At 51.2% G+C, this 24,240-nt stretch overlaps 1 long non-coding RNA gene across 1 annotated transcript; it reads right to left on the reverse strand.

Annotated features, from left to right (window-relative positions):
* Positions 1–673: 673 nt before the first annotated feature.
* LOC103679228 lies at positions 674–6,315 on the reverse strand. Its single transcript, XR_572875.2, has 2 exons — positions 6,075–6,315; positions 674–1,131 (listed from the first exon to the last, which is right to left on the reverse strand). It is a non-coding gene; the product is annotated as an uncharacterized LOC103679228 (long non-coding RNA).
* Between the last annotated feature and the right edge of the window lie 17,925 nt (positions 6,316–24,240).

Raw genomic sequence — 24,240 nt, forward strand, 5'->3', positions numbered from 1 at the left:
AGAGCAGTCTGCCGCCCAGAGGCCAAAGACAGTGCCTTAGCCTGACCATGTTCCTCACTCCACCCAAGCTGGAGCTTGGAATGGATCGGGGGTCAGGCGTTACATGGACCCCAGCTCTACCTCTTACTGCTGGGTGATCCTGAGTAAACACTCACACTGTCTGCCTTGGGTTCCCTGTCTGTCACAGATGGAAGCAAAGGACAACCCCACCCCCTCAATTACTGGTTTGAGGATTCGGCGGAAGCTTACATGAACACCTCGTGCATGGCTGTGTAGCTGTAATATGTCATATGAAAAGTAAAAGCTATTCCAACAAGCGGTGCTGGAGTCATCGGCGTCCTTCCTCCAGGAATGAGCCTTGCATCTTAGAGGAGAAGAATAGCAGAGCGGATCGCGGACCTAAAGAGAAATCCTAGCTCTATAACACTTCTGGAAGAAAGCCTTAGAGAGAATGTCTGTTACCTCGGATTAGGCAAAGACCTCTCAGATTCGACACCGAAAGCACAATTCATAAAAAATGAAAAATTAATTCATCCAATGGTGGGTTTCTGTTCTGTGAAAGATGCTGTTAAGAAAATGGAGGAGGAAGAAAACAGGCCACAGGTAGAAAATACTTGCCAAACCCATGTTGGATCAAGGGCGTCTATACAAAACAATCAAAACTCAAAACAAGAAAACAAACAAAGTGGGCAAATGATTTGAGAAGATGGGCAGACGGCAAATAAGTACATAGCTTTCAGGGCTCAACACCATCAGACGCGGTGAAAACGTCAGGCAGCAGGGGTGAGATGCTGTCTGTCCCCATCCGGTTGGCTGGATGGAACACTCTCGGGCCCTGACCCTCCAGCCCTGGCCACCGCAGGCCGCAGTTTCCGGGCAGAGTGAGGCAGCGGGAAGCATGGGAGGGAGGGAGGACGTGGGCGCGGCAGAGTCCTGGGCTCCCGGTGGCATCTTTGTAAGAAGAGGAAGCAGGCGGAGTCTGGTTCCGAATACACCTGAAAGTACCTCCCCGGAAAGGGGCAGCAAGACGAGTCTGAGCTACGGCGAACCGGCCGACCTCTGCCGGCAGCAGTGTGATGGGCATTTGGAGGGGCTCGGGTCAGCTCCAGAGAAATAGAGGGGCCACATCTACTGTATTGAGAGATAATTCACGTGTAAGGTTATATGCGTTTCAGGTGTACAACAGAACGATTTAATATTTGTATCTCTCGTGAAATGCTCACCACAAGGCATCTAGTTAATAACCCATCACCGCACATAAGGGCAAGTTTTCCCTTGTGATAACAACCTTCCAGGTCTACTCTTTTATGAAGCGCCTGGGTGGCCCAGTGGGTTAAGCCTCGGGCTGTTGATTTCAGCTCAGGTCATGATCTCAGGGTCGTGAGATGGGAGCCACAAGTTGGGCTCTGTGCTGAGTGTGGGGTCTGCTTAGGGTTCTCTCTCTGCCCCTCCTGCTCATGCTCAGTCTCTCTCTCTCTGTCAAAAATAAATGAAAGATCTACTCCTAGCAAGAAGTCCCATCTGAGCTGCATCTGTACATTTCACACCTGAATAACATATATGGTCATTTGGGGTTTTTTAAAAAAGATTTTATTGATTTATTGGACAGAGAGAGAGACAGCCAGCGAAAGAGGGAACACAAGCAGGGGGAGTGGGAGAGGAAGAAGCAGGCTCCCAGCAGAGCAGGGAGCCCGATGTGGGGCTCGATCCCAGGACTCTGGGATCACGACCTGAGCCGAAGGCAGATGCTTAACGACTGAGCCACCCAAGGGCTCCTTGATCAGCACGTTTGAGTGCATCCAAAAAATTCAAAAACAAATCTCTCCACAAAACTACATTTCCAGGAAGCTAGAGTCTCATTATCTTCTGCCATCAAATGCGTGCCCTTGAGTTCCCACTCCCAGGTGTGTGGCAGGCATGCCCCGAGTAGAAATGGGCTGCACCCAATGACCATAGGTACCCGTGGAGATATCAGGACAAAGTGTGAGTCTCCTCTTCACTAAAGCAGATAGCATTTTAAACAACTCTAGTGTAATGGGCTTTAAAAAAAATTAAGCACTAAAATCCTTTTTTTCCAGATGTAAGCATACACAGAACCCCAGTAGATAGGGGAGCCAGAGGGGGGCTAGGCTGAAGGCAGCAGCCCCCTGGCTGGTGCAGAATCATGGTCCCCAAGCCCTCCTCCGACAGCTTCTGGGCCAGGGAGCCCCTCACTCCCCCAGGGAGAGTCTGTGCATCCAATACCAATCAGCGAGCTCACTTTTTGAATGGGGTAGACTCTTACCATCCCCAAGCTTGTAATCACAAAATAATTTTAAAAAGCCTGCGAAGAAATATACAAAAAGTTTAGGAGTGATTATTTCCAGCTGATGGGATAGAGAGGATTTTTCTTTCTTTTCTTATTTTTTTTTTTCAGTGCTTTCCAAATTCACCTACAGTGAGTATGTGATAATTCCATAATGAGGGGAAAAGTGGAGTGGGTTGCTCTGTTTGGCAGGCTGGCCTCAGTGTAGGCGAGCACTGGAGGGAGGGGCTCGGCCACAGCAGGCTGGCGCTGCCGGAGAGGAGGGCTCCCGAGGGATTGTGGCTTATAATGATGGCTCAGCTTTGCTCCAAGCAAACGGGGATTTTACATTAAAGATTCTCCAAGGGGCCATTTTCCTAATTGGTAACCAATGAAACTGTCTTCAGGAAAAACAGTTTTTTCTATAGCCTTTGTTTTTCTGTTTAGTGAAATGGGAATTTTGCATCCGTGCTCATTCCTGTTCATGTTTCAGTGACACAGTTCAGAGGTTTTGGTAACAATCCTTAAGAAGACTGTGTTTTTGTAGTTATCGTTGTGGTTGTGTGCCCACGGATATGTGTGGCTCCGGGTGTGTGACTCTGGGTGATTGCGCGATAGGAGGACAGGCCTAAAGTTAAGTATTTACTAAAGCTGGGTGCTTTGCCTCCAAGCTGAGGGTACTTTCCATGAAAAGGCTTGAGCGGGGCCGCATTCCTCTGGAGTCGAGTCAGGAGGCCGCTCCGGGCTCCCCGCCCCCCACTGGCCCAGGCCCTCGGGCCGGACACCACACCCCGAGCCTCTGTCTTCTCGCCTGTCCAGAGGGAAAGGCACCCCGTCCTGCCCACATCACCTGCTTTCTCTGAGGGTCAAATGAGCCCATGAGGGTAAAACAGCTTTGCGCTGCATTGGAACAGGGTTGTGCTGGCAACGGCCAATGTGTGGCTAAAAAGAGCTGGAACTGGTGAAATATTGTATCTCTTTATGCTTGATTACTCGAGGGGCTGATTTCTGATGCACTTGGAGGGACCTCATGGTTCATCGGTGATAATTCCAGCCCAACCGCTTTCCAGAACCCATCGTCGGTTCTTGGGGACCTTACTGGGTGTTTCTCCGAGAGGCCTTTGCTGTGACTGTGGGCAGCACGTTGACCCCCTCTCTCCCCCCAGGACAGTGTCTTGATTTCCTTAGAATCCCAGCGGTGGGAGTTTCTCAAGCGAACGATACAGACCAAGTGCCAGGACGGCTAATGTTTCTGTGACTCTATCTCCCTAATGCCCAAACCACTAGATAGCAATAGAAACTAATTTTCTTGGCATTTGAAGGACCAAAAGGATCCTGATTGAAATTCACGCAGTTCAGATGTGCTGATGCAGCCAGCGAGGAACTTTTAGGTCAGAACAGCAACGAACAAAAGTCTGAGTCAGCACAGATTGTCCTGCCCACCACCAGGGAACTTGGGCTGAAGGCGTTGGCCTTCTTCTGCAAAACGGCCTTAGGGTGGCCCGGCGTCTGTCACTGTTCTCTGGGCTGCCTTCTTGATGTGGTTTGAAGGTTGGGGTTCAGAGCCGATGGCCAGGAAAGAATTCTGGAGATGTCTTTGGTTCAAAAGGGTGGTTTTATTAAAGTACAGGGACAGGACCCATGGGCAGAACAGGCTGCCCTGGGGTCCTGAGGAGTGACTGATTAAATGAGATTGTCTATCCTAGGGAGGGGAGGCTGACGTTAGGGCTCCAGAAAACGGAGTCTATAGGTTTCTGGAGATTGCTTTTTTCTGGTAAATCATGAAGACAGCTGGGAACTGATGGAGACTCCTGTCCTCTATCAGTTAACCATTTGTTTTCCCCTTTCTTTTGCTCTCCAGCAGCCAGGACAGCCTGAGGAATGCCACGCATATCCTATCTGGGTGGGGGTGGGGGTTTTGTGGGTGTTACCCTGTGCTTTGTCCTCAGCTTGCCTTCTGCTCCCTCATCATCGATAACCCTGACCTGATTAACCTAATCCTTGCCTCATGTCCCCTTTGTCTTTAAACACACAGCATTGTTCCTGGTTGGACCCTGTCCAGCCCACAGGACCAGCCCAGGCCCAGAGAGACGGAGTGAGCCGCCCAAGGTCACAAAGCTAAAACGCAGCGGGGCTAGGATCTCAGCTGAAGAGTGGGCTCAGGTCGTACGTGGCACGACTTCTCGGTTCGCTCACGTGCGACTGTTGGAGACCAACATTAGATGAACGTAGAAATGTGAACCCACGTGAACCTTGCCGTGTTGGCATCCACAAAACGCCTCCCCAGGACAGTGAGCACACACAGCCGTGTGTCTGGCCTGGCAGCCCTGGCCCAGCTGCAGAAAACCCTGCTTCCCGTCCCCGCTGTCACTCAAAGCTGGCGCCTTTCAGATCCAAGGCCACACCTGCCCTGAGGCACAGGCCCTGCCTTCTCTGCCCCCCTCAGCCTGTCCTACAGGTTTCCACTGGGGTCCTCTGCTCCCGCTCTCTCTTCTTCTCTCTTAGGCTGGTGGCATTGGGGGGTGGGTGCTGGGGGGTCCGCAGAGGCAGGTGGAGCCCGGCTGCACGGGCACATCAAATTCGGTTCAGGTCTTTGCCAAGGCAGAGTCTGTAGTATTTATGCGCTTCTTAGCCTTTTAACATGTATGACGCTGCACAACTGGGTTTGCCGGGCTTCTACCTTTTTTCTTACTGTGGTTGTAAGGAAGCCACCCCCATCGCCCCGTAAGCCCCGTTGTCTTTACTACAATTTCACACAGCTCGGTGACTTTTAGGAACACCCAGGTCACGTTATACCGGAACCCACGGTATATACTTTCATGCACACGTGCACACACACACGTGTGCACACGTCCACATTCGTGGACACAAAACCGCACCCACAAACTCAGGGCTGCACATGGCCTGTCCACTCTGCCTGTTCAGCTAGAGAAGCGGTCCTCACTGCCCACGCACTGCCTCCACAGGAGGGAAGGTGTGGAAGGGTGCAGCCCCCCCAGCTCACCCGGCCTCCCCGGATGACAGCTCACATCCGACCTGCCCTCCGGAGTGTGACACGATCCACAGTGAGGACGGTAACTGAGGCCAGACTCCTCGCAGTGCTGTCAGCGACCACCTCACCGCCTCCTCCTCTCTTGCCAGAAACTGGAGGAGACATGAAGCATGTGCCTACACTGACCAGTAAGCAGGACCTAGGGCCACTTGAAAGAGCCGGTTCCCAATTCTGTTGAAACTGACCCAAATAAAGCCATTATTGGATTCTCTGTGGTCAAAGAATATCAGACTGTATGTTCCCTCGCTATCAGGGCACAGGGCCTCTAGTTCTTTTTCTCCACTGCCCCCACATGTAACCGCTGGACCGGGGATAAGTAGGTAGCTGTGGTTAGAAGACCGCCATGTTGGCAGTGGCCACTGTGGCATCCTGGGAAATCAGGATCCTTTAATAGGAGTATCTCATGAGAGAGCATGAGAACCCACTCGACTTGAAGAGAAAAGGTTAAATCCTATAGGCAAATCTGCGTATTTCACCAATTAGGCCACAACTATAGCTTAAGACGCCATTGTTGGCTTTGCATGAGTGTTCTTACTACCCTGCCTCCAGTTCCAGGGGGGCTGGGAGCTGGGGGAATTTTTCCACACCAGGCAGTTCTGCAGCACTAGCTAGGCGTCCCCCAATTCATCTCAGTTCTGACACTGCCTGGAGAGAGAGGCAGATCCCGCAGGCGAAGGACCGGATCCGACAAGGCCTCACCACCCCCCTTCAGACACCCGTGCCACGTCCAGGCCATACCTGTGCCTCTGACCAACCGCCGTAGATCAGAGACTTCGAGGACCTCCTCCTTGGGTTCAATTCATTTGCCAGAGCAGCTCACAGAACTCAGAGAAACAGTTTACTTCTGAGGTCACCAGATGATTATGAAAGCGCTAGCTCAGGAAGAGCCAGATGGACCCGAGGCACAGGGTGAGGTTGGTGGGAGGGGCCCTGAGCGTCCATGTCTTCTCCTAGTGGGCTACCTTCCAGCACCTCCACATGTTCCCTAAGCCAGAAGCTCTCTGAACCCCATCCTTCGGGGTTTGCATGGACATTTCATAACATAGTCACGACTGATTAAATCACTGGCCATTAGTGATTAAACTCAATCTCCAGTCCCTCTCTCCTCCCTGGAGGTCTGGGGATGGGGCTGGAAGTTCCAAACATCTAATCACGCGGTTGGATCTCAAGCCACAGCCCCATCCTGAGGCTACCTAAGGGCTTTCCAAAAGTCATCTCACTGACATATAAAAGGCACCTTTATTGCTCTCAACACTTCGGAAATTCTAAGGGTTTTTCAGGAGCTCTGTGCCAGGAATGGGATAAAGACCAGATATGCATTTCTTATTATAAATCACAATATCACAGCTCTACTTAAAAATTAGATTATCCAAGTATTTAACATTTAGTCTCAGACAAAAGGAAAGAAAGACTCGGAGGAAGTTTTGAAATGATGTCAATTTCTTAGACCCACCAAGGGCTGACATTAGCAGCAATGACTAGGAGTAAAGCATTTGATTGAGATTAGGGGGCAGAGAGGGAGAATGAAGAGAAGAATCCCTTTCTGAGCATGGATATCAGATGACTGGGATAAAGTTAAATAAGCAGAGAAAGCAGAGTATGAGAGTCCTACAATGTCTACGGAAGACCTTGGAGGTGGGTCATCGAGGCTGGTGGGCGGCTGACGGGGAACAGCCGAGCGGGGGTCATGTGTTGGTGCCTCTTCTGCTTTCAGCATTTACTCCCTGTTTCTGCCACTCAGTGAACTGATTTTTGCTTGGAGAACCCCTTCCTTTCTCGTGGGTGGCATCCAGGCTTGGGGTAGGTCTTTATAGACAAACAGCATCCCCCGGTCATCAGGTTGTGCAAGGATAAGCCACGCGCTTGAGTCAAAGTACACACTTGAAATGTGTCCCTGGAGGTCCCACACTGCTTTCCCGGAACAGCACTGGTGCAGATACTGGGAAATTGCTGCAGGGTGGGGAGCGGCCGAAGGACCTGCTGCAGACTTGCAAGTAGCCTCTGCTCTGAGACCAGGTGGACCCTGCTGGATGGGTCTTCCTGATCCTGGGAAGGAAAGGAATCTGAATTGCTTTGGGGAGAAAAACATTGATTCTGTAGGAAAAGATAACTAGTTAGCAATTCCATTTGGAGACAAAGGAGAGAAATGGGCAGCATCAAGGGATGATTTGCAAATGTGGCCAAAAGACTGTGGTCCCATTGCCCCCCAGGGAGCTCTGCACAGGGAGCCCTCCTCTGTTGCTCTGTTGGAGTGGGGGGTGGGGCATAATCCCCAGGGGAACAGCAGTTCACCCTCCAGGGTGAAAGACCCCCCCCTGGGCCCCAGTGTGAGATGAGTCTGAATGAGCCTCATGGGTCACAGAGAAGAATGGCGACCGAGGCATTCATCGCTCCATTGCCACCCCTCCCTGCCCCCACCGGCAACCTGCAACCAGCAGAACCGAGAGGGGGTCAGACAAGCACACAAATACTATTTACATTACTCCTTGGTGGGATCAAAGAGACCTAGGACGTTTATAGCCCAGACAGAGATATTTAGTGCTGATTTATAAATATCATGTCAGCCCGGGGAGTCCATTTATCAGTCATCTTGACAATTGCCATAGCTTGTCGCTAGGATCTCAGAACGAAGTGCCTGAGAAAGTTTACAAGATCAGAGAACTGAATCATGGGCACAAACAGAAAAAAGAAAACCAACAAACCCTTGAAGACAGCTGCAGGCCGCTCTGGCACGGTGACCCGGGCAGTATTTCCCCTGGAAACTCAAAACACCACAGTCAAGCAAAGCTTGGGAAAAATTGATTATTCCTCAGAGATGCCGGGAAACCTCAAAGACTCTCCATCATGGGTGCAACGGAGTCTGGTAGCACTTTTTTCTCCTCATCCTATCCCCCACTCATCTGTCACCTTCCCCCCAAACTCTAAAGTTCACCCCCCTCAAAGCACCCAGTGGCCCCAGGAGAGACTCCACGTTGAAATAAGGTATTCCTCATTCCCTGGCTCTCTGTCTGACGTTTTTCTCTTTCAAATTCCTACTGAGGCCAGACCTGCCCTGTACGCTGCTTCCCTTCTAATCGTCTCATGATCTGTTTTTTCCAGCTGCCCTTTCAAAGGGCTGAGGCTGCAAGCGAGCCCACCAGGTCCACCGGGGGGCACACGTGCATCTCCATGGATAAGGGGCCATCCATGCGGAGAGTCAGCCCTCAGGGGTGGCCGATGGGAAGGTTCCTTGGATCCTGGAGCCTGTGCCTCAAATTATCTCCAAATTATGAGCTCTTCTCCTCTAGGAGGTTCTCGGTAGATCTTTGAATAGCTCAGGTGTCCATAAACTTTTGACAAGAAAGAATTGGAGTCCCTAAAATTTTACCGGAGGGACAGGCAGAGCATCTGAGAAGGAAGACGGGTTGCTTTCTGGAACCATGGATAGAGACGTAGGACTGCAGGGAGCCCGGCCTGCTTTGCCCTTCCCCGTGGTGGAATCCTGGAGGAGCCACTTAGACTCCTTGGCTCTCAGTCACCCACAGAGAGAGGAAGTGGGGTGGCTTCTATGCAGTCTGCCTTTTAGGGTCCTGCCACAAAACCCTGGTTCTTCCCAAACACGACGTTCCATTTTAACTTTAAATACATCGAATCGCTCTTAAAATCAAATAATTTATACCAAGCCATAATTTGCATTTTCTAAATGTGAACTTGTGTGTGTGTGTGTATATCTGTGTATATGTGTATATATTTGTATACATGTGTGTGTCACAGGTGCATTTGTGTGTGTGTGTGTTGGGGATACATTTAATTGTGTCGATGTGTGTGTGTATTTGCGTGTGTGTCGGGAGTGCATCTGTTTGTGTAAGTGTGTGTACATTTGTGGGTGAGTGTGCAGGACATGAGGAGAGCCCAGGCCCGAAGACGGCCCAAGGAACGAAACGTTCTGTAAACACGACTTTTGTCGGCTGAGCTTCTGACAAGCCCTTGAGCGGCAGAGGGCTCAAAGTTGCCCTTGGAAGACACCTGGAGGGCGGGCCCTCTGTTCTTCTAAGGATGGACTCGGCAGGCTGCCTCTGGGCAGGTGGGCAAGGACCCGTGAAGGCTGAGAGGGCCGGCAAGGTGGTGGCCGTAAGCAGCAGTTTCCCTGGGGTGAAGGCCGAGACACTGAGACCCCAGGCCCCGGCCCCCGTGCCCGCTGGCGCCTGGTTTCTCCTGCTCCCTCCCTCCGGGGGTCAGCCCTGACAGACGCTGGATGCTGGCGCTGCTGGCCGTTCATTCTGAGATTTCTCTTCTTGAAAATCTATATATGTGATATTAAATGAGCACATTGAGATGTGCAGGGATTACGAATTAACAGGTATTACGATTATATTTCTGATCTGACGACTGAGTGTATTTGAGATGCTGTTACCACTGTGGGGTGTGTGTGTGTTTAAAATGAGCTCCTTCTCTTTCCTCTCAAAGGTTAGTTGGTAAGAGAGTTGGGGAGGATGGATGGAGGGGACGCAAAGTGTGAAGATGCCCGGATTTGGCTTTAACCGCCCCCCACCCCCCAGCGTGGCAACAGAAAACCAAACCAAACACACTCCAGGAATCACTGTGTATTAATGAGAAACTCCTGCCTCCAGAGGCAGATGTGATAAAATCTGTGACAATTTGGGGCTTTAAGGATGTTGCCCTGGACTGGAGGAGATAATGCTAAGTGAAATAAGTCAAGCAGAGAAAGACAACTATCATATGATTTCTCTCATCTATGGAACATAAGAACTAGGATGATCAGTAGGGGAAGAAAGGGATAAAGAAAGGGGGGGTAATCAGAAGGGGGAATGAAACATGAGAGACTATGGACTCTGAGAAACAAACTGAGGGCCTCAGAGGGGAGGGTGGTGGGGGAATGGGATAGACCGGTGATGGGTAGTAAGGAGGGCACGTGTTGCATGGTGCACTGGGTGTTATACGCAACTAATGAATCATCGAGCCTTACATTGGAAACCGGGGATGTACTGTATGGTGACTAACATAATATAATAAAAAAACATTAAAAAAAAAAAAAAAGGATGTTGCCCTGGAAAGAACAATGCTTGGGTTTTTCCAGGGCAGGATGTGTGGGTTGAATGGCCTTTGGTTCTATTTTTTCTGAATTTCCGGAATATGTAGGTCATAGTTGTGAGGTCCGAAGGCCTGGGGTGGGCTTCCGAGCTGCCGCCTTCCCCCGCCCGCTCGGAGAATCACAGGCGCAGATGCGGTAAGGGTTTGGGGAGGCCACTTTGTAGAACTCAGCTGGGCCCTGTGTCTGGGAGAGGGGGAGAGCGGGTCAAAATTCCACGCTGCGGGCTGAGGGCCTAGGACATCGAACACATGTTGGGGCAGCTGGAAAAGGCGTGCAGCCTGCAGCCAGGCCCGGACCTTCCCTGTAAGCTTCTTGTTCTGCGGGATACAAACCAGTTTGCAGATTGTGCGGCTAACATTTGGAATAAGGGGCCTTGAGGGGCTAAGGTGTGGATGGAGCGATTTCAGGGGCCCTTAAAAGAGACTGATTCCTTTCCTAAGAGGTTTCAAGTTCGTAGAATAATATGCAACACGGAAATGACAGCTACAGTCTGCTTTGACCCGAGAGGTGTGCACCAGATGCCATGGTCCAGCCACACGCTGGAGACGGGCCAGTCACCAGGGTCATGTTGCAGTGGACGCAGCAGCAGCCGGTGACGCCGCTGGAAAGGGGACAAGAAGGGGACGTTCATCTGCAGAATCCTGGCTAGAGAAAGACAGGTGTCATCAAAAGGCTGGGGCGTCCACCCGCCGGGCCGTGAACCGGCTCAACCGAATGGCACGAAACGCAGACGGTGAGAACCTCAGCGGTGTGTCAGGACCGGACACTGCAGGAGCGAGCGGGGTCTCCCTAAAATACATGGTGAAACCTCGGCCGTGTTGTCTCAAGTACTGGTCTTCTCGACCGCACCAGGCGTTCATCTCTTAGGGTTACTTAGGAAACAGTACAATGAACGGATTCATTTTCTCTGTAATGCTTTTCGTCCCCTCCCTGGTCCTCCTTGAAAAGTGTAGATCGTCACTGAATTCATCAAAAACAAAAAAAGGATTAAACCCTTGGAAGAAAACATAGACCTAAATCTCTATGACCTTGGATGAGACATCCATTTCTGAAATACGACACCAAAAGCAAAAACAAAAGAAAAAAATAGATACAATGGATTTTATCAAAAGTAACTTGTTCTCAAGAAAAACACTCTTGAAGAAGTGATAAGACAACGCACAGAGTAGGAGAACATATTTGCAAATCACAGACCTGAGAAGGGACTTGTCCTTACACCCAAAATACAAAGAAATAGATAAATACAACAGTAAAGAAGGAAAGTCCAGAGTAGCCACAGTCACAGAGACAGAACATAAATTGGGGACTGCCAGGGGCTAAGCACCTGCAGACAGCACAGAGTTTCTTTTTGAGATGGTGAGAATGTTCTGGAGGTGGGAGGTGGTGCTGGTTGCATGGCTTTGTGAATAGACGAAAAACTACCAAATTGTACTCTTTAAAGGGGTGAATCTTATGGTATGTGAATTATGTCTTATTTTTTAAAAAAGCAGAGAAAAAGAAGGCATAGTGCATGCATAAGTTATTGGTAAAAAAGGCAGGGGGAGCTTTATTTAAAGACCAGAGCTTTGGATCACCAAACATTTCAGCCCAACAACATATAGACATTTTGGGGGGTATCGTGGTGACGGTGGGGGTGTATGGCTCAGGTGGACCGTCCAGCACCCTCCAGGGGCTCAGTGGATGAGTAATTCAGAGAGGCAGGGTGCAGAGGCAGGTGGGCGAGCCCAGCTCTCCCAGCCTGAAGCTTAAGGCCCAGCCGTGAGCTCCGGTTCCAGCCCCAGGGCGCGGTCCTGGACCCACTAGTGCTCAGCCACAGCCTCTGACCAATGGGGTAGGAAACAGGGGAGCTTCACCCAGGAGGGGACGCTCCCCCTTCCCCCTGCACCCTTCCTCACTACAAATGGCTTCCATTAGCAGGTCACGATTGCCTCGTCTTATGAAGGCAGGTACTGTGGGCAGGTGTCTGGGGGCCTACGTCATTCCTTTCACTCCCAGGGTCCTTGCTCGCAGAGTGACTCAGTGGTCCGTTCATTCCTGAATTTGCTCTGGGATGTCAAATTCAGGTTTCAGTTCCGCAGAATGGCTAGCTTTCCTCAAAATCAACTCCCTGGGCAGTTTGAAGGGCCGAAAATGCTGATCAAGGACGGAGGTGTCTGTGAGCACCGTGCCAGACCCCTCGTGGGCATCGGGGTCTGAGGAACCCCCATGCAGGCCACAGGAAAGAATCCCGGGGAAGCGGTCCAGGCCACACAGTTTCATCTGCAATCAATTCTTCAGATACTTGAAGATAAACCCAACAGAACCCATTACGAGAAGAAGAGAGGCGAGGGGCTCTGTTAGCCGTCTGGGGGCGTGAGGGACAGTTACGTGATGGTGGGTTGATGAGTAATGTGAACAGGAAGCATGTGTACGGAGGCTTCCACAAACAGGGAGGCCCGTCGGGGCCCAGAGGGGTGGGAGGTGGTGGGGGGTCTTGGAAAAGTGTGCTCGTGTTCACACTCAGCTTTCCCGGGGTCCCCCGTCACTAATTACAATCTCCTTGCAATGCCACATCCCAATAAATTTTCCATAAAGGGATTGCTCGATGAATGGCTTTCCTCAGTTATTTGCCTTGGAGATCCTCACCTCCCTGGCCAAGGATCTGGCTCTCTGGAGACCCACGCATTTTTCTTTTGGCCTCAAATCCTTAGGAGGGAGGGAGGCCCTGTGATGAAGCTGTCCGGCTTAATCAACTGAACCACAAATTGTATTAATACAAATCAAAGAGGCAGAATGAAAACTGTTTCATGAATTTGGGCTATTTAGAGACTCAGTGGGACAATTTGGGATCGATCATAAAATGCTGTCTTTAAAACAAAAGGAGGCTCTGCCCTAGAAATAGTTTAGTATCTTTGAGAAGAAAAGAAATCCACAGGTTAGTGGGTTTGCCTTTGAGTTCTAAACTCTACTCTGGGAAGAGACTGACAGAAGTCAGTCTGGACCAGTTTCCTCCAGGTCCTGGGTTTGCCAGATCAAGGAGGGGCCCTGGGTGCACAGCCCCACCCCAGGCTGTGTGAGACCTTGTCCTGCTGCTGAGATCCATGCCAGGGCAGCCTCAAACATGGTGGCCAGAGGCCATGGCAAGTGGAGCTGGGTGGGCTCCTGGCAAAACTGGGACTTCCTTGACTTCTTAAGAGAGTGATGATTATTAGGCTCTTACCAGAAGCTTCCATGAGGATAGAGAACTAACATTGACTCTCACAAAGTCTATTGTGTAGGTGACTTTCCAGGCTGGGCTTGGCCACCATGAACAATGCCGTACATGTTTTTACGTAACCAAGTTTTCGCTTCTCTTGGATATATACCTAGAGGTGGAGTTCCCAGATTCTATGAAAATTCTGTGTTTAATCTGTTGAACAATCTCCAAACTGTTTCACACTGGCTGCAACACTTGACATTCCCTCCAGCAAGGGTACCAATTTCTCCACACCCTCACCAACACGTTTGTGCGTGCGTGCGTGTGCGTGTGTGTGTGTGTGTTCATAGTCAACCAGAGAGTGTGAAGTACTATCTCGTGCAGTTGTACTGTTCATTTCCCTAATGACTACTGATGATTAATATATTTTTATGTGCTTATTGGCCATTTGTATACTTTCTTTGGATTCTATTCAAATCCTTCGCCAATTTTTAACTTGGGTGATTTGTTTTTTTATTGTTAACTAGTTAAGAGTTCTTGATATATTCTGAATATTAGGCCAGTATCAATATATGAATTGAAAATATTTTCTTCCATTCTTTAGGTTGTCTTTCCACTTTCTTGACAGTGTCCTTTGAGATGAATGTTTTGTCATTTTGCTGACATGCAATCTGTCTATTTTTTCCTTTGGTTGCTTGTGCTTTTTGTGCCGTATCCAAGAAACTATCACCAAAGCCAAGATCAGGCAGATTAACATCTTCTAACAGTTCTGTAGTTTTAGCTCTTTTATTTAGGTGATTGATCCACTTTGAGTCAATTTTTACATATGGTGTGAGGTAGGGGTCCACCATCATTCTTTCACACGTGGATATCCACTTAACCCAGAACCATTTGTTGAGAAGACCGTTCTTTCCCCATTGAATTGCCTTGGTTGAAATTTTACTATAAATAAAAATTGAGGGGCGCCTGGGTGGCACAGCAGTTAAGCGTCTGCCTTCGGCTCAGGGTGTGATCCTGGCATTATGGGATCGAGCCCCACATCAGGCTCCTCCGCTATGAGCCTGCTTCTTCCTCTCCCACTCCCCGTGCTTGTGTTCCCTCTCTCGCTGGCTGTCTCTATCTCTGTTGAATAAATAAATAAAAATCTAAAAAAAAAAAATTGAAATTTATTTTCTGACTTTTTTTTTTCTTATTTCAGAATCCCGTTGGAGTCATTTCAGGGTGGTTTTCACTGAACAGTATCTCTTAAAATTTTCATTGATTTTAATTGTCATGTTCAAAATGATCTGAAAATAGATACAACTGCTGAGTGTTTAAACATTCTTGTGTGTTCATTGTAAACGAACACATGATCCAGGACCCTGTGCCTTCCTGCATGCTGCACCACTCCTGAAATGCTCTGGTCTCCCCTTTAGGACTCAATTCCCATCTCCCCTGTTAGGATGAAGTCCTCCCAGTCCTACTCTGTACACCCAGCAGCTTCCGGATGTGATGTTTTATGTGCTTCCATTACTGAAGGGTAATTACTTATTTATATTCCTGTTCTTCTCTCACCTTTGTCTCAGAACAGATGCCAACTAAGCCACTCGGGCTGGAAATGGGCACCTGAGCTTAGGCCAATTTATGTCAGCAAAGATCCCTTAGCATGACCTGGTGGGGGTTCTCCCTGGGAGAGCACTGGGAGTGCATGGTGTGTCCTAGTTTGTCACAGCTGATGGAGGGCATTGCTGGCACTCTGTGGGATAAGGGTGCTCACCATTCCACAATGGGCAGAACCACCATTTACGGGTCAAAATTATCCTCCCAGAACGTAGGGGTGCCTACTTGGGGAGACCCTCCCTCCTCAAGGAAAACTCATCATCATCTTAGAAAAAAATCCTGGAAATTTCATTTAATACTTGTTGAGAAACCATCAGTCACTTAATCAACGCAGGAGAATTAGGACTCCTGGAGAAAAGGGGTCACACTTCCCTCAGGCCAGCGAGGCCCTCGGTCCTCTGTGACGAGGACTCGCTCCTCGGGCAGCATTTTCCCAGGTGTTCAGGTAGTTGGTGGTTCATCCTGTCCTCAGCCGGTTCTCTACTTCCAGAAATTTACTCCTTAGCTCTCTTGCTGGCGATCCATTCCTTCCTCAGTCCTTTGCCACGTCATTGAGGAGGGACCCCTGGTTTTGGTCTCCCTGTCCATCTCAAGTCACATGACTCAGCTTCCTGAGCCGTCAGCCCCAGTTCAGCAGCTGATGATGTCTCAGCTTGTCCTGGAGCTGCTTCCAGTCCTGCCTCCAGCCACACAGGACCGGCGAGAGAGGTGCCTTTCCGACCTGGCATCTCCTCCTGCTTCCAGCTGTGCATGGAGCCCAAGTGCATGATTCACATGGTTCCACGCACTTCTGACATTTAGCTCCTTTTGCTTCTCTTGTGGCATCAGCCTGGAAAGCCTTTGTCCTTTTCCTCCAGAGCCTGGCATGTTCCACCCAACGTGCCAAGCGGCTCCTCTTCCCGCCCTCACCCAAACCCAAGCCCACACCACAGTTTTATTCGTATACGTGCCCATGTGAGATGCTCACTGCTTCACATCTGAGAAACTGATTTCCGCAATAACTGGAAAGCGGCTTGGGATGGGGGTGGATCACAGACTTACACTAGTTCTTCAAAAGACAATCCATGTGCTGCCACAGTGGGAGCCCACATGGTTACTGATGAACTGGATTGAAGGAATGGACCTACACACTTACTGAACATCTGGTATTTTTAGACTTTGTGATTCTGGGGGCAACCGTGTCTCATCTCATGGTGCTACCAGATATTTGAAAGCTTGACCGCCTCAAATGTCTTAGGATGGGTAGAACTGGCTGAAAGAGGAAAGCAGAGAGAACGAGGAATGAGGCCATTCCTGGGGTGAAAAGTCTCTTGGGCATTGTGAGCCTAGAAGCCACAAGATTTGTGGTCCCGGCACTGAGGACAGATTGCTGATCCCTGGGGGGGGGGAGGGGTCGGGATGCGTGCGCACATACCCCTGAGCTCTGTGATCTGGGGGCATCCATAGAGAACATCTTCTGGCATCCAAACCAAAGTATGGCCTCCGGGATGGCAGTTCCTGGCACACAGCGGCTGAGGGCAAATACCAGGGAAGCAGGTTTTCTTAGAGTCCTACGTGAAGAAGGGTGCTTATCCGGTGTCTCCTGGCCATGCCTGCTGTTCCCTGAGGCCTGGTCAGTCAGACATTATGGTTGAGAAGGAGAAACGGAAGTTCCCTCCAAACGTTAGTTGTGTTTTCCTTTGTCAGAAGACAGCAACTGCGAGGTGACTTAAGGAGATGAGATGTCTAGAGAAAGATGACTTTTCCGAGTGTAAGTCATCAGCGCTGAGCCGTGACCACTGTAGAGCCGGGCCGCACGCTATATAGGGCTTCACAGCTACAGAGCCTTCCAGGTTTGTCACGAGTCTACTTTACAGGAGGACTCGGCTTTCCGCGCTCACGTCCTCCCACTCCCTTCTCCTTCCATGGATGCGTTGTGCACAGACCTGTAACTTGGGCGATTCCACTTCCTTTCGCAGGATCTTTATGACCTGCTCAGTACGTGTTAGCCGCTTTTATATTTGCAATTTCACTCATAAAGAAACACGATTCAAATAGACCCATTTCCTATCTGCACAATGATCCCCTCCCCCACCAAACCAACTTGCCAGAAAGTCCGGATCTATTTGGAAAACAGCTTTGTTCTTCCATTCTGTACTTTTTTTTGCCCATTTAGGAGAGTTGTGTTAGGCAAGAAGACACTTTCTGCCGTTTTGTTTTGGCCAAAAACGCCTCTACTGATGCGAGGGGTCTGTTCTCCTGAAAACCACTCCCTCTGTTAAATGCGCTGCTTCTGAGGTCAGCCTGAGACGAACTCAGGATACTCAGGCTGAAGGTTAATGTGTTCTGGTGAGAACGAGAAGGAGGGAGTGTGTTTGGGGACCCCTTGAATGCACCCCAGAGTGGCTAGAGTGGGAAGAAGGGATGGTCAAGGTGTGGAGCCGGCAGGGGAGCTCTGTGGGGCGGGGCAGAGGCCCTGTGCTCCCATCTGGGCAAGAGGAGTGGTGGTTCTACCAGGACACCCAGGGGAGATGATCCCAGGGGTTGCTGTGCAGTGAATGCTGTGCCCCCTGCCCAAATTCTCATAGTAAAGTTCTAATCCTTAATGCAATAGCATTGGGGGTGGGGCCTTTGGGAGGTGATTAGGGGAAAATGAGATCCTGAGGGTGGGGCCCCGAGGTGTGGTTGATACCCTGAAACCAGAGCCCTCTCTCCAATCTGGGGGGGCCCAGTGAGGAGGAGGCTGTATGCCGGCCAGCAGGAGAGCGCTCAGCAGACACGGAATCCGTCTGGATTTTGATCGTGGAGTTCCCAATCTGTGGTATTCTGGCATGGCAGCCTGAACAGACTCAGGCAGAGGCCAGCTGAAAAGAAGCTCCTGGAATATGAAAGAGTCTAAGGATGAGGACAAGCAGGGAGCGCATGGATGGGGCCAGGCTGTCCACAGAAGGGCCCATGAGGGAAGGCAGAGCAGAAAGGACCCTGCTACTGAGCAAATGAGGGGGTCTAGAACCTTCCAGAGGGAGCCACATGGAACCAGAATGGGGGTTGTGGTTTTTCTACATCTTTGACTCAGTTGGATCTAAAACAGGCAAAAAATATTAAGGTGAGTTCAGGTTCCAAAATCACCGTGGTGAAAACTTGGAAAACAGGTCAAAAAATTATTTAGGGGACATTCTAGAGGGATCATCTCTCTAACTCAGAGCCTAAGAAGGACCTCATTCTCTTCGAAGACCTTGAAACCCATCAGGTCATTGATACACGCCTTTGCAGCCCCTAGGATAGAGCTCATACACTGAGGTCCTTTCAATGCATGACCAACAAAACACAAATGGTGACATTTTCATCTACAGTCTTCTCACCTTTGTTCCCAATATCTGCATCTCAATCCTATGGTCTTTCCAAAAACACATCTTCCCTGAGCTGAGAGACCCGTGCACATAGATAAAAGGTTGACAAGTAAAACCATGTCTGAGATTGGGACTCATCAGAAAACCCAGGATGTGCCGTCCCCATGCCATGGGCCAGGGTGGCTGTTGACTTCAAGTGCAGTCGGAAGAGAGTGGTGAATGTGAGCAGTAACAACACCGCCTTAGGAATTCTCTCCCGCCATGAGCCACACCACAGAGGCCATGATGCTCACATGCTCCTTCCTGTTTGGTTATCATCTTTCTTTTGTCCGAATTGAACAAAGATACTAATTGTCATAGGCAATCTCGACACATTGCTCCATAAGTTAAGATAATAACAAAACCAAGGGGCTCCTGGGGGGGCTCAGTCGGTTGAATGTCCGACTTTTGATTTCAGCTCAGGTCATGATCTCAGGGTCATGAGATCGAGCCCTGTGTCAGGCTCTGCACTCAGCATGGAGTCTGCTTGGCCCTCTCTCTTGGCCCACCCACTTGCATGGTCACGCTCACTCTCTCTCTCTGTTAAATGAATGAATGAATGAATGAATGAATGAACGAATAAATAAACAAATAAATAAAACCTTTTAAAAAATAGCAACACTAAAATAACTGTGTGTATTTGCTTTCAGGTTGTTCGTGTAGGTTGGTCTGTCTGGATGGACCTTCCAGTAATGAATGGTTATGCCCAGAACCTCAATGCCTACTTGGCAACAAAGTTTCTTTAGAGAATGAGAGCGCACAATTTTTCTGTTTTTTTTCATTCCTATCATCGCTCCTTCCTTCATTTAAATTTGCCAAGAGATGATTCAGGGCAGAGGTAAATATGTAGCACTCATTCTAAACAATGGAAGAAAGAACAAGACAATTCTCTAGTATCTGTTTTTGAGATTAGCGAAACAGAATGGAAAAAACATGGCTGGTGTCTTGCAAATCTTACAATGTCTTCCCTTCTCACCTGGACAGGCACAAGTGAATGTGTGTGTGTGTGTGTGTGTGTGTGTGTGTGTGTACGTGTGTGTGTGTGTGTGTGTGTGTGACAGAGAGAGAGAGAGAGAGAGATCTGATGTCTCCGTGGTTAAGGCTGGGGACGGGATGCATCATTCTGTCAGCTGCTGGGAGCCCAGCCCCCAGTGCTCANGGGTGGCCTAGCAGCGGGAACATCATGCCCGCCCCACTCTCTTTCCAGCCACTGCATCTGTGTTGCTTGAAGAGCCCAAGACAGCGGGGCAGGCAGTGAGGTCCGTGGCGGTGAGGTGGACCTGGCCTCAGCTCCTGCCGGGGCCACCGCTCAGGGTCCTGCCCCAAATGCAGGAGGAAGAGCCCACCAGGGCCCTGCACTTCTCTTCCTCTCCTGATGAGGACATCATCAGTCCTATGGGATGAGAGTTTCACCTATGACCTCATTTAACCCTAATTCCCTCCTCACAGGCCCCGTCTCCACATGGGGATTAGGGCTTTAACCTACGAATCTGGGGGGACACAATTCAGTCCCTCGTGTGCAGTGTGCTGGTGGGGAAGACCTCCTGGTGTCCAAAGGCTGGGAGTAGCCTTGAAGGGCACAGAAGAATGACAAAATACAGCACATTCCAGAGCTATTGAGCTCACTCAAAAATGAGAGAGAATTAAAGCTGAACAAATATTTGGTCCATTTCCCCTCAGGCATGAGCCCAAGTAGAATGAGGGGGTATTTAGGTGTGCCCCAGCCATGAAGACAAGCAGACCCACCTGACCCCATCCGAGTTTGCAGGAGGCATCCTCCAGGGCAGGCTGCTTTGTGACCGCCAAGCCTGGTGGGAAGGCCTGGTGTCCCACTTGAAGGGGACATGGGGGCCGAGGGCACCGCGCGGTGTACAGTCCTGTGCTGGAAAAGCCAGAGGACGAAGCGCTTCAGGGAAATCACGGAGTCAACGCAGCCTGCACGTTGATGGTTTTGCGCCTGACCTTCCGGGGGGACTGGCACGCCCTGCTCAGGCCCTGGACACGTGGTGACCACCAGATGTGCCGGCAAGGCAGGCAGGAACATGCTCCCCGGCCCCTCCTGTTCCAGGCTGCACCCCCCTTGCGGTGGGGGGGCTGAGTTCCTGCCCGGGCTCCGCACCCACTCGCCTCTTAGCCACAGGACACCCAGGTGTTGTTGAGTCTCTGTCCAGACTTCAGATTAAAGCTCTCATGATTTGCAAACTCACCAGAAACCCTCGGGGGTTTTCAGACCCCAGCTGGGGAGTCAGCTGCCTGGGCCAGCCATCAAAACCCCTGAGGTCAGAAGAAATCTCCGTCACTGTGAGTCACGGGCTGGATGCTGACACAGGAGGGGGCCCCGGGAGCCTCTGCCCAGGCCAGTGACCGTGGGACGGAGCCAGGTGGCTGTAGGGTGAGTCTGGCAGGCACGCGGGCCTGGGAGTAGCTCCTGTCGAAGACCCTGACAGGAGGACCCTCAGCCCTGCCTTTGGTCTCCCCCCTTGCAGGTGGGCTGGTGGCCCTGGACACCTGGGGGAATTACAGGTGAGCTCTGCTCTGCCCACCGCTTAGAGGCTGTGTCTGAGTGTCACTGTAAGCACTTCAATAGGCATTTCCAAAATGATCCATTCAAACTCCCCAGAGCCCTCTTCTGTCCTCTAATGCAAGGCAGGAGACCCTCCTTCCCTTCCAGTCCGATGACACGGGCTAAGATCCTGTTCTCGGGGCCGGTTCATGGCCTCCAGTAAAGGATTAGCTTAATCATAAGTGAAGTGCAAAGGCCAACACCTTAGAATTTCTGGGAAACCTGAAAAATCTATGTCCTTTTTTTATGGATAATGAGCCAACAGTGAGGGAGGTGAAATGACTTGTCCTGGGCCACGCTGGGGGAGCCTTGAAGGGAAGGGGTTCCATGCAGGTCGGGACGCAGGACCTAGCACCGTGCCTGGCACACAGCAGGTGTGAGATGGCGTGGCTCTCACGAATTACTCACTTCTTTCCCGCTGAGGGCAGGGACCACCCCACAGCTGTGCTGGGCCATGCCGGGCGTCCCTGCCCAAGTCACAGGGACTTCACCACGAGCCTCGCTCTGTCCGGACAGTGGGGCGTGAGCGCAAGGGGCGCCATGTCCATTCTGGCAAGAGGCAGTAAGAGGCTGCTGCCGTTTCTGGTGGCTTCTGACTGGTTTCCCTCTGCCCTAAGGACAGCATGTCCTCGGGTGGAGCTGCTGTCCCTCCAGGACAGACTCACAGACAATGTGTTGCCAATTCGCAACAGGATCCAGGAGCAAGCTGGTGTCGTAAGGCCCTGAGGTCTCGGGGTTGTCATTCCCGTGGCCACGCTGATGGATACAGTGGGTGTGCGGGGCTGACGTTGAATTAACGGACGCATGGATGGTGGCGCATAGCATCCAGGTTCTTTCGGCCCCTCTTACTCCTGTGGGGTGCTGACTGAGGCTGCTGTAGAGGAGTCCGGGCCGGGATGAGGGGTACAGGTGCCTGACCAGGTCAGCATCTAGCCTGGGGCGAGCGCAGGGAGGTGGACGCATCGAGGGCCGGGGTCCTGCTGCTGTCCCTTCTGGCAGTGCCATGCTCTTGGCCAGGATGACAGGGAAAGCCACTTTCTCACCTGGAGGAGAATGGAAGTGGTTTCAGTGAAATCGTGTGCTGTGTGTGCAGGCGAGACTCACGGGTCTCGCCCCACTGCCCGGCACGCCCATTATTTGTGCCCTCTCTGACCTTCCGTGCTCTTGTTTTCTTCTGGAAATTGGCAAATAGGACTTGCTGAAGTGTCAGCGAAAGCCTTTGATAACTTTGAGTTGAAAAAAGTCATATCAAAATTAACTGGTGTAAAAAACTCACTTCAAATGCCCATCTATCCCTTATATACTGGGTTTGTGTGTGGAAACCCAAGTGTGGAAATGAAACAGGGCTCTGCGTGTACAGATCCATGACCCTGCCCCTCACGCAGCACCTGTTCTCATGTCTAGGTGGCCCTGCAAAGCTGGGTTCGGGTTCTGGGGCCAAGCGTCACCTCTCCGGGCACCTCCACTTCGTCTGGGGACTCTGCTCACCTGACAGAAGCTGCAAAAGGGCAGGCGCAGCCCAGCATCCCTGCAGCGGCCTGCAGGCTTCATTCTCTGTGGCGTTAAGCCAGGTGTCCCCCCGGGGACAGGTGCCCAATCACGGCGTTTGAGGGAAAGAGCTTGCAATAATGTCCCAAGGCAGAAAGCCATCCCGGTGGGCAGGGCCCTGGCCTTCCGTGACCAGCTCGCCTGCTTGCGACCCATCTAAGGCCGTCAGTGCCGGCCCGACCTCTGCACGCGGTGAGGCTGTGTTCCAGAACGGCCGCCCCACCAGGCACCTGCCCGCGCCCAGAGGAGCCGTTCTTCAAGCATCTGAATGTATGGCCCTGTTAAAGGCGAGTTTCCCTACCCTGCACACCAGGGCAGGACCCTCCACGAGGGAGCGGGCGGGAGAACTGGCCGTGTCATAGTCAGTTCTGGGCCAGCAGGGAATGAGAGTTCATTGGGATGCTTCAAGTGCTAGCAATATAAAATACGCGTGGAAAACAGAGCGACTATTTTTCACCGTTCAACTGTAATTTTGATGCTTGTAATTTTGAATGCACAATCTGCGTCCCCTGGATTGTCACCTGTACCCAGATTCCCATCAGCCCAATCCTTTCCCACTTTCTGCTCTCACCGCTGGGGCCAGAGGAGTGCGGATCACATGGGGATTCCTCAGCCATGGGGTCGAGACCCCTGGGGTCCAGAACCCAGAGCGAGGCCCCATAAGCTGTGGTTCCAGCATCAGCTCTTCCTCACTCAGCCCACAGGGCAGCCCCCAGAAAGGGGGGCAGTGAGTGGGGGGCGGCTGGGGAGCCACTCATCCTCAAATTCAGACATTTCCTACAAGGGGTTGGTGGGGGGTAATCTCCTTGTGCCTGGATTCTGACTTCATCCACACAGGACCTAAAAGCTTCACACCTAGAACTTTCTTCCAATTCCAAGCAGTGAGATTATATTGGGAACACACATATTCAGGAGAAACTAAGGTTGTTGAGAAAAAACCCACATCCCATCACTCCTAAGGAAAGAGACTCTCCATGGGCTAGATTTTCCCAGGGTGCTGCAGGGGTGGGTAGAGCAGGGTTCCAGACACGCAGTAGAAGATTCCAGTCACTGCCCGTATCTCCTGCCTCCGTGGAGCTCCCAGGACTCCCCGGCCACCGGCAGCAGAAGCAGGTGTGTTGACCCGGCCCACAAGGGCCTGAAGACAGCGGTGCTGAGGAGAGCAGCCCCACGGCTGGCACGGATGGAGGGGGGCTCCCAGGGGCCAGGCTGCACGTGACAGGGAAGCCAGTGCTCGTCCCCACAGTGGAGGGCCACGTGGGGTTTCACGGGCACAGTGCCCGTCTCTGTGCTTGGCCTGCAGCAATGCCAAATAAACATCAAGGGACATGGAGCCTGTGCCACTCTGATGGTCACGTGTCACAGCAGAGAGCAGATGAAGGTTCTGGTCAGGGACTGAGACAGACACAACAGGGCAGTGCACTCACCCCTTAAAGGGCACGTGTCAGTTCAGGCTGGGGGGCAGACCTGGCGCAGGCCATGCCCGGGGGGAAAAAGGCTGACCATGTTCCGGGATGCAAGGCTGCCCCTCTCCTGTCCTACCTCTTCCCTCGTTGACG

The sequence above is a fragment of the Ursus maritimus genome, unplaced genomic scaffold (assembly GCF_017311325.1).
Source record: "Ursus maritimus isolate PB19 unplaced genomic scaffold, ASM1731132v1 scaffold_15, whole genome shotgun sequence".
NCBI lineage: Eukaryota > Metazoa > Chordata > Mammalia > Carnivora > Ursidae > Ursus > Ursus maritimus.